At 46.4% G+C, this 10,056-nt stretch overlaps 1 long non-coding RNA gene across 1 annotated transcript; it reads left to right on the forward strand.

The window, feature by feature from the left end:
- The first annotated feature begins 981 nt into the window (after positions 1 to 981).
- Positions 982 to 3,032, forward strand: LOC111812940. Its single transcript, XR_002818307.1, has 3 exons — positions 982 to 1,091; positions 1,869 to 2,110; positions 2,908 to 3,032. It is a non-coding gene; the product is annotated as an uncharacterized LOC111812940 (long non-coding RNA).
- Positions 3,033 to 10,056: the final 7,024 nt, after the last annotated feature.

Here is a 10,056-nt window from a genome sequence, read left to right on the forward strand (position 1 = left end):
AATATATCAAGCACATATAGTGAGATATGTTCAGTTGGGCTTGATTTTACGAGTCTGAGGAAGTTAATTTAGTCTGTTTTTTTTTTTTTGTTTGTTTGTTTGTTTGTTTGTTTTTGAGAGGCATATTGTGCACTGCATAAGGAATTGTGAAGGATCCACACAATTGTAATTAGCCGATTTTTTTTTCCCTTCTAAAACTCTTGCTTTTCAAAGCTTATTATTAAAGTCCACTTCAAAAACAGAAGGAATATCCACTCCCCTTCCCGTGGTTTGCAGGCTTCGTGTGCATGTAGTGCATATGGCATATAGCAAGCAGTCCACCTCCCAGCAGCATATTTGCAGAACCAACAGTACATATTGAACCAAGCCACGCCCCGTGTAAGGGACTGTAATCGCCCTTTACTCCCCGGTGGAGGACGCCGTGCTAGGTGGGTGGGGGAGGAGGCCTGATTGTTGGTGAGATAGCTGAAGGGAATGGAAATGCAGCCTTCCTGGGGTGTGGGGGCTCTTAGTCATTGGCTCTAATTCCCTTGCCAGACACATGAAATGACGGTGCTGTAGGGCTTAGAAAATTGGGGCAACTTGGGGGCAGTGGGCGGCGGAGAATGTATTAATGACAGCCTGCCTGGGCCTCTGAGTGGCAGATAAAGCACGCAGACATGCACTCTCCGCGCTGAACCAGCCCAGTCCTGTCTAGCAGAATTTCTCAGTCTTTTGTCCCAGTCGCTCATCCTTTCTGAGCCCAATTCTAAATACACAGCGTGCCATTCTAAAATACTGCTCTTTGTCTCTAAGAGGTATCTGGCCCCTGGAGAAGCCTGAAGGGAGAGGCTGGCACCCGGCCAGGACATTCGGGAATCCCTGCCTGGGCCGCCCATAATTAGCATGCTGCCTTCGGAGCAGGGGGCTGGCCCGGGAGCAGGGAGGCGGCAGGCCAGGCCCCTCGGTGCTTCCCTTTTTCCTCTCTGCAGCCCTCGCCTGCCTGCAGGATCAGGTCCCCTACCCTCCTGGCTGTGCCCAGAGGCCTGTTTGGCACTTTCTGAGTTTATGGCCTCTGACTAGAAAAGGACCAAGCTATCATCTTTTATGAGGTCAGTGGGTAATTAAAGTAATGAAGTGGGAAAAGAAAAGGACTGGGCCAGGCAAGAAGAACTGGGTTTACTTTCAGCTGGACCAGTAGGTACTTAAATGCGTGACCTCGGGCTGGCCACTTGGTCCCTCTAGACCCAAGTTTTCTCAGCAGATGGTGATGGCTCAATAAAGTGATCTTGGGAGTAAATGCAAACGAAGTGACTAGTTTCAGGGAGGGACTGTGTGTGTGTGTGTGTGTGTGTGTGTGTATGCGTGTATGTGTGGAGTATGAAAACAAAATCCAAGGAAGAATGGGTTCAAGCAACCACAGCACTCAGGCCCCAAACTGAAAGTAAACAGCTAGAATGGGGGAGGTGCAGGGCAGAAAGCTCTTTGCTATTGACCCTCTATAGCAGATTAACCCAAAATTTAGAGACATAGAGAAAAAAAAAATGCTAATGATTGTATGCACAAAGAACTCAGGAAGGACTTGGCTACTGCGTGGTTACTGGGTTTCAAAGTTACAGGGAAATAAGGCGGGCGGTGTGTGTGTGGGGTGCTTGCCACCCTCCGAGGTCTCAGATGGCTGTGTCTGGGAGTCCCACTCCAGGGCTGCTTGCTTAGGGATGTGAGCAGAATGCCTGCCCACCAGGACTCTTGGGGACTGGGCACCTACAGAGTAGCTGGCCTTGCCCAGAGCAAGTGTCCTCAGAGAACCCCACAGAAGTGGCCTGGCCTTTACTGACCTGGCTTCAAGGTCTCACAGTGACACTTGTACCACTCTTTGTTGTCACCAGCCCAGTGAGGAGGAGGAGAAGGAGGAAAAGGAGGTGGAGGAGAAGGAGAAGGTGGCCCTTATCTTGATGGGATGATCTTGGAGAATGTTGGGGCCACAATTTAGAAGTGCCCCAGGCACCTTCTAAGAGCACTCTGGTTTCCTCAGTATCTTTGAAATAAATGTCTCGATAATGTATATAATTTAATCAGCTCCTGAGACAAGAGGCTCCCTGAATAATCTGGTCTGCCGAGTCCTTAGGAGGTAAGTGTACTTAGAGTCACTGCACTTTCAAGTAAATTATACGGCTCCACACTGGAGATAACTTTAACCTCTGCAGCTGTTTGAAATGAATCAAGTTAGCTACATAATTCCTTAGTGCAGGGAAAAGGTAAAGAGCTGTGGAACAATCAGATAACCAGACTACGATTTCCAGGCTGATGTGAAAGCTTCAGAAATAGGCTTCTGTTGCTGGGAAGTTGACGGTGCCTGTGAACACAGAGCTAGGCTACCGCGAGCTTTGAGGGAAAGGGATCCAGTGACCAGAGAAGAGACTCTCGTCCCCTGGAGAGCGGCGACAAAGGCGCCAAGGAGAGTGCCCCACCTGCTCCCGCTGCCTGGGTCCTATCTGCTCAGACCCCGTAGCTGAGGCCAGCACACTTCCTGTGCCCTTCTTTGGGTCTCATTTCAGTGATTATTTCTTCCCATCTTGTGCAGCAGCCGTCACATGGGTTTCAGTTCCTGGGGATTAAGCAGTTTCCGAAGGTTGTTATCACTCTTCAGTGGAGCAGATCTTCAAACACCTACCTGGATAATTGCTCTGGCCCAGTGATTGGGGAATCACCAGAGTGATTTTAAACACACACACACACACACACACACACACACACACCCCTCAAGTGAGTCTCTTTGTGTTTGTTTTGTTTCTGTATTTCCAAAGCCCAGTGGTTCGTGAGAGACAGTAGAAGGACAAAATAAGAAGACATATGGTACTGCTTAAATTATTCCCCAAAAGGGAAAGTATCCAATATTAAATTATTCCGTCTTTCTACTATTCTTAGGTAGGGAAGAGGCATCTCAACCAAGGAAATCATAGTGTACCCACAATGCCCAAAGGAGACTGAATTATATTATCAACATCCAAATACAGTCAGCAATATTTCACCAGAAAAGCTGCTTTGCAAAAATTAAACCTCTAATGTTTACACTGGGAAATACGGCATCCTTCCCTGCCATGTCCCCAGCCCTCCTCACCCCTCACACACATGGGCACACTGTCTTTCTCTGTCTCTCTTCCCAGAATCCTGTTCATCAGGCTCATTCAACCTCTTTTCTCTTAAACACATACACTGGCAATTCTACCCCAAGTTGCCTAGCATGCCTTCAAAAGGAAAATCTACATAAAGTAGGACTGCATTTTTTAAAAAAAAATTCTAGAAACCCATAGCTTCAACTGATACAGGCCATGGAAAATGGCAGCGTGAAAGAGATCAACCAGACAATTTCTGGAGATCTCTTTTCATCTAAACTGATAACTGGAGCAGCAAGGGAAGTCTGGAGCTCAACCTCCTCTTGTTTTCACTTGGTTCATGCAGCTCTGCTTTTCTCCACTCAACCCAGACCTAAGCTTGCTATGCAAAGGTGTCACGGGAAGAAGGAAATTGGGGGGAATATTTTTATTCATGGTAAATGCATTCACATAGTGTAAAATTATAAAAGTGTGTTCTGAGAAACTGACGCTCCTGTCTCTCCTCCCCTGGCCTCCCCCTTGTTAGTTTCCTGCATATCCTCCCGGGTTTGTGCTGATCCGAGCAAACACTTTCCATGCAGCTATTTTCGAAAAAGAATTTAGCAAGGATACGGTCTCTCATGTCTTAGTCGAGGGCACGAGAGCAGCAAAAGCACTCTGGCCCCTCCGCAGCTTGTGAGAGTGGACATGACTTCTCAGTTACCTCAGCAGGACACCCAGGTTCCTAGCGTTTGGCTTCTTTGGTTAAAAACCTGTTCTTTGAGCCTCTTCATTCTTCAAACTTCCAAAATCTTTGTTGTCTACCTAAGCAACGTTTTAGATAATGTAGTCATCTTTGCCTAACTGCAGAAACACGTGTACCCCACTTTTCAGAAAAGAACACAAAGCACCCCAGCAGTGTGGTGTGGGCCCCCATTTCAGAGGCTGTCATTCAGCCAAGGTGCAAGCATTGGCAGATGTGTTTGTTCTGCAGTCCATGTGCTGGCCTTGGTTGGCACGGAGAAGACTTACGACCTCCGTAGTCTTCTCTTTTGCTGGTCTTTATCTTGTACCTACAAATAGAGAAAAAATGGTCTGAGAAATACAATTGTGCTTAACTGAATGATGGGGTGGGGCAGGCGAAAACTACACTGGCAGACAATTTTGTCCTGTGCAGCCATCGTAGAGGGAGCTCACACAAACCTAGCTGAATCACGGGTGACACGGCCAGGCTCTATGCTCATGCATGTAGCATAGCCTGGTGTTCCTCTGGTCACACGGGACAAAAGGACTCCAGTTTAAACACAAAAAAATGATGTCGTCAGAGATGTAGTTGAACATGAGACCATACTGTTGTGTTTTTTTGAATTGATGCTGTTTTACAGTCAACTTTTTCTTGTACATAGGAGTGTACTTTAAAATCACAGTGAAAGGGAAAGCTGCTGGTACAAAAGTACAGCGGGCCACTCCGGCGTTTGTTTCTATCAGCAACACCACAAAGGTAAGGTCACCTGAAGGTGTGGCACATTGGGTGACGCACACGCTAAGGTGTTACTAGATGGGACACACATTGCTGGGCACCGTTATGATCTCATGGGACCACTGTCCTACAGGTATGTTGCCTCTTGTAGCCCAGAACATCTGCATGACTATGTCTTACTCTTTGGACATCAGGACTCTCAAACTGGCTAATGTTGTAGATTTGAGAGGCTGCAGGGATGTGACACGGGCAGCCAGCCGCAGCTGGGGGTTGTGTGGAAGATACCACAACCCAAAACAAGGAAATAATTGAAAAACTCACACTTGAAATACACTGAAACACAGTAACATTGTGATTTGTTGTCAATTTTTGGTGCAGTGCTCCATAACAAATGAATAAAAGATGAATTAAATTTTAAATGACATACAGAATAAACTATTACATGAGTGCATATTATAACAATTGTTTTACATTGTAAATGCTTTCCTAAAGCATTATATTATAGGTGAGTTTGTGAAAATCAAATAAAATTTGATTAAATATTTAAAGAAATCCCTAAGGTGATTCATCTATTTAATATTATATTTTAAGTACTTTTTATTAAAGAGGAAATACATTTCCTTTGAATATTGTAAGTTTTCTTTCTTCCTTTTTTCTTTTCTTCTTTTTCTTTGGGAAGCGAGATGAACCCAGGATCTCACGCATACTAAGCAAGGGCTCTACCCACTGAATGATATCCCCAGTGCTTTTATTTATTTCTTTAATTTTAGGGCCGGGGAGATGGTTCAGTGGAATAAACGCTTCTCTGGCAAGCACAAGGGCCTGAGTTCAATCCCCAGTTCCACCAAAAAAAAAAAAAAAAAAAAAAAAAAAAAAAAATTAAGGCAGGGTCTCATTAGGTTGCGAAGTTGCCCAAGCTGGCCTGGATCTTTGGATTCTCCTGCCTCAGCCTCCAGAGCAAGTGAGATTACAGGCGGGTGCCAGGACCCGCAGCAAAGTTTTAGCAGTACAAGTATGAAGCAGAAACAACCCTGTACCTCCCTGTACCCATCTCAGCTTATTACCATTGACCTTCCAAGACCACTAATGTGCCACAGAAATTTCTGAGTTTTCCTATAGAAACATTCCGTATGTTGTAACACACTGATATCTGCATTTCAGAAGCACAAGAGGGACCGCAGAGCTACCCATTCCCTGCCTGGCATCGGTCCGCGCAGCAGCTCTGTACCCTTGTTTCACCCTTCCCTGCAGCCCTGTGCTGCCCTGGAAGCAAGGTCAGCCATGGGCTACTCAGCCAGGCCTGTTCCATTTGAGAGCTTTTCAATAAAATGAATATTAAAACTTTGTAGAATAAAATACCTTCCAATAGTCCTCGTTTATAAACTGATTTTGCCACACACTGAGCGTTGCCCCTTGGCCTCCCAGGATCCAAGTTCCATTCCCTTGGCTCAGAGTTCCCTGGACTCCGGGTCCCACAGAGGCATCACCGTGGGGCACCCTGGCTTCACCGCACACTCCCTGTCAGGGGCAACGCCCTGCGCTGCCTGATCTCCCTGGGGTGGAAGCTGCAGACTCTCGCCAGCTCTGCTGCGGCTTCCAGCAGAAAGTCAAATCCAGTCCCCGCTACTCCATCTCAGCCAGAAGCAGAAGTGTCATATTTTTTAAACACCAAAGTGTTTCCTAAACTTGGATGTGTGGAATCATTTGAGAAACTCATTAAAAATAAAGATTCCTGGGCTCCCACCCAGAAATTCTGAAGCAGTTGGGTGGCCTGGGAATCTGTATTTTTAATGAGGGCTGTGAGCAAAATTGATACAGCCCTGTCATGGACTGACCTGCTATTTGGCTTAAGGGGTGATTATCTTTATTTGTCAGCTATCCTCAAGTGGTACCGCCATACGGACATCTTGTTTTCCAGATGAACAAAATAGAAATAAATGCTAAGAAAAATTCCTTGCCAGACTTGGATTGTTGAGCTTTTGGAAACACATCTCCAGCCCTGACAGGCATCTGAGGAGGCTGTGGCCCTGCTCTAGCAGTGCGTCCCCTCTCCGCCTGTGACACCGCAGCTGCCACGTGCAGGTTGGGATGGGGCTGGAAGGTGCACATTTACTTGTCTGTAAAGAGAGGGCATGGATCCCAGCAGCTTCAGCTTAGTTAAACTCGTTTTTTGGAAAATATTTTTGGCTCCTGCGGTTTCATGCTTTCGAGTTCCATTTTAAGCACTGGGTCCATCCAAACCCACCACGGCTGAGCGGCACCATCCAAGGAAGACGCTGAGCTTCACACAGATCTCTGCTGAGTCTGTAAAAATTTCGCAGATTTGTCCAAACTGCCTTGTTGAGAAATCAAAACAAAAATCACTAATCCCAGTGGGGGTTTGGAGGGTCCTGTGGTTTTTCTCCAAAACTATGACAAAAGCAATGGTCAGTCATGTGACTTAAAAGCTAAAGGTTTCATTTTGAAACCTGAAAGAAACCCACAAGCTTAGTCTTAAAATACACTCCCAAGAGACAAACGAGGAAAAAAAATATTTAAAAAATCATCTGAGTTTTGGCCTAGGAAACACAGAAAAGGAAACCGTCCAAACCAAATGTTGTCAGGGCTCACTACGTTTTAAAGCCAAAGCTGAGTTTTATTCCACTGGGGTGACACTGTTTATTAACACTGTCTGCAGCACTGGATTGCCTCAGAAAGTTCAGGAGAACTGGAGGCCTTCTCTTGTTTGTGCTACGATTGGAGGAAGACTGCTGTCCTATGAAATGAGTACCGACATAAATGGTGAGATTTTTGTTCTACTATATCTGTCCTTCTCTAGAAGATGTAGGCAACACAGTATGAAATAAATTATGTTTTCTCTCTTTTTTTTTTTTCCTTTGGCAGAACTGGGGATTGAACTCAGGCCCTTGCGCTTGCCAGGCAAGTGCTTATTCTACTGAGGCATCTCCTCGGCTGTTTTCTCTATTTTAAAATAAAATTTTACTTATTTAATGTCAGATCCATTGACAACAATAACTCTTTTTTTTTTTTAAATGTTTTTATTTATTTATTTGTGTGACCAGCTCAGCCCACCAGGGGGAGGGGTTGGCTGGCATGTGGTGCTGGGGGATTGAACCGTGGTCCCTGTGCTTTGCTAAGCCTGTTCTAAGTAGGTGCTTTAGACCACTGAGCCATCTCACCAGCCCCAATAACTTTTTTCCCCCCCAATAACTCTTATACTGTAGGATGCATAAGTATAATCTGAAGAACTTGTATCTGAATATTCTTTTTTTTTTTTTTTTTTTTTTTTTTTTTCAGAACCGGGGATTGAACTCAGACTCTTGTGCTTGCCAAGGAAGCACTTATTCTACTGAGCCATCTCCCCGGCCCCTGAATAGTCTTGTTTGTCATTATGTAACAAATTGAGCCAACCTGTAGGGGCTTCAAAGTAGCCCTTTTATTACATTTCTTGACTTTGTGGGTCAGGTATTCTGGCAGGGCTCTGCTGAGTGATTCTTCTGCTCCATAGGATTGGCTGAGGTCACCCACTGGTATGTGGCTGGTGGCTGGTTCCATCTGGGGGACTGAAGACACCTTTGTTCACATGCCTGGCAAATTGGAGGGGTGAGCGTAAAGTTGGCTCAGCTGGGCTTCCTTTAGAGTCTCTCCATATTGCTCTGGTGGCCGAGGGTCTCAGAGACCAAGGCTAAGCCTGGAACTGGCTAAGGAATCATTCAGTGGTCAGTGCAGCTAAGCCAGTTTCAAGAGGTAGAGAAACAGACCCTACCTCTCAATGGGAGAGGGTAAAAAATTTGTGATCATCTTTCACCTACCATCGTGCAAATGCCAGAGTTCTACTCCCAGAAGTCCTGATTTATTAAGTGTGTGGTAGAGTCCAAGATCTGTGTTTTAGAAGACAACCAATAAGATCCTGGTGCAAGAGCGATCACAACACTCTTTTTTCCAAAGATCATTTTATAAAATGTGCTTTCAATTAGTCAAACCTTCAATTACCCAACATTGACTGACTGCATAACATGCCCAGAGTCACTATCAGCTGCTCTGGAGTGCAGAAGGAAGCATAAAGACCTCTACACTGGTGGTATTCATGCCTCCTTGGAGCCATGGGATGGGGAGTATAACCTGGACACCACAGTGAAGGTGACTGAGCCAAGCACTTGAGGCTGAACTGCAGATCAAGATATGCGTCAGCCTGCGTAGGTGGCCAGAATGAATTACCGGGGGAAGTGACTGGTCTCTGCAAAGCTTGCAGAGGAAGTGGGGCTAGCTGAAAAGGACCAGGAGGTATGGTGGATCCTGAGCCCATTTTGCAAAATGCAAATCTTTTCTCCCAAGCTTTTGACAGGATGATCTCTCCTGGGTTCTTAGCTTGGGCTGTCACACAAAATACCACAGACTTGTGATTGATACAATAGACATCTCACAGTTTTGGAGTCTGAAAGTCCAAGATTGGGTCCCAGCAGGGCACAAGAGGCAGAGAATCAGACCTATAAGAAGAGGTGGGTACAACATGTCAAGTGGATCAGCTCTGGCTGCCCAAGATGTCTTATTGGGCTGGATGGCGCATTTCCCCAACGGAAAGTAATTCTTCTTGCATAGATAAGAGTACTGTCAATGCTAAGCCTTCAAGATTTAAAAACCAAGTCTTCAGACACTGGGGCCAGCAGCGTTCTGGGATGGTCTCAGCATGCAGGCAAGAGCCGAAGTACAAACAATTGGAAGTTCAAGGCTAGCTGTTAGCCAGGAAACGGCCAGGCGAGGAGCCAAAGGGCAGATGGAGGGCAGGCTGAGCAGCCACGTCCCCCAGGAAACAGAGAGATCAGTGGGTCAGAGGATGCTCTGCAGACGGCCAGCAGCCAGGAAGACAGAAATAGTCAGGAGCAAGGCGTGGAGGACAGTCCAGGAAGACGGGTCGGGCCCCAGCCCCACCGCAGGAACTGAATCACAAAAAACAAGCGTCTTCCAGGGTCTCACTGCCAGTAGAACAGCCTCCGGTGCACTTCCTGCTGCTGGACCAGCCCAGGGTCTTTGTATCCAGCCTAGGCCTGGATGGGAGAGGAGTACCGAACTTCTGAACCAATCAGATGGAGGGATTGCTTGCACAGGTGCAGACCTGGCTTGGCAAGCTGTAGGTGCCTCCACCGCGTGAAAAAGACTCCTCTCCAGGCAGATGCAGGAGCTACCCGACCCCAGGCCTGGAGAATGGACCTCAGACTTGATTCAGCTCCTCCCCTGCGGGTAACCAGCGTACAGCCCCATGTGGGCACTCTGACATGAAGGCCGATTTTGGTCCTGAAATGATTTAGATATACTAGGATTTTGACTTTACGTCAGAAACAATTTGAATTTCTCAAACTGAGTTTCCTGATCTTTCTGGGGAGCTGTAAGTGAGTCATCTCTCCAGGGGGATATGAGACGCGAAGTTTAGGTTAATCTGGTAAACAGAGGTAAATGGGTGAGCCCCAAGGTCCCGGTGCATGAGCAATGAGGTGCCACCAAGGG

The sequence above is a fragment of the Octodon degus genome, unplaced genomic scaffold, assembly GCF_000260255.1.
Source record: "Octodon degus isolate 3935 unplaced genomic scaffold, OctDeg1.0 scaffold00001, whole genome shotgun sequence".
NCBI classification, from domain to species: Eukaryota; Metazoa; Chordata; class Mammalia; order Rodentia; family Octodontidae; genus Octodon; species Octodon degus.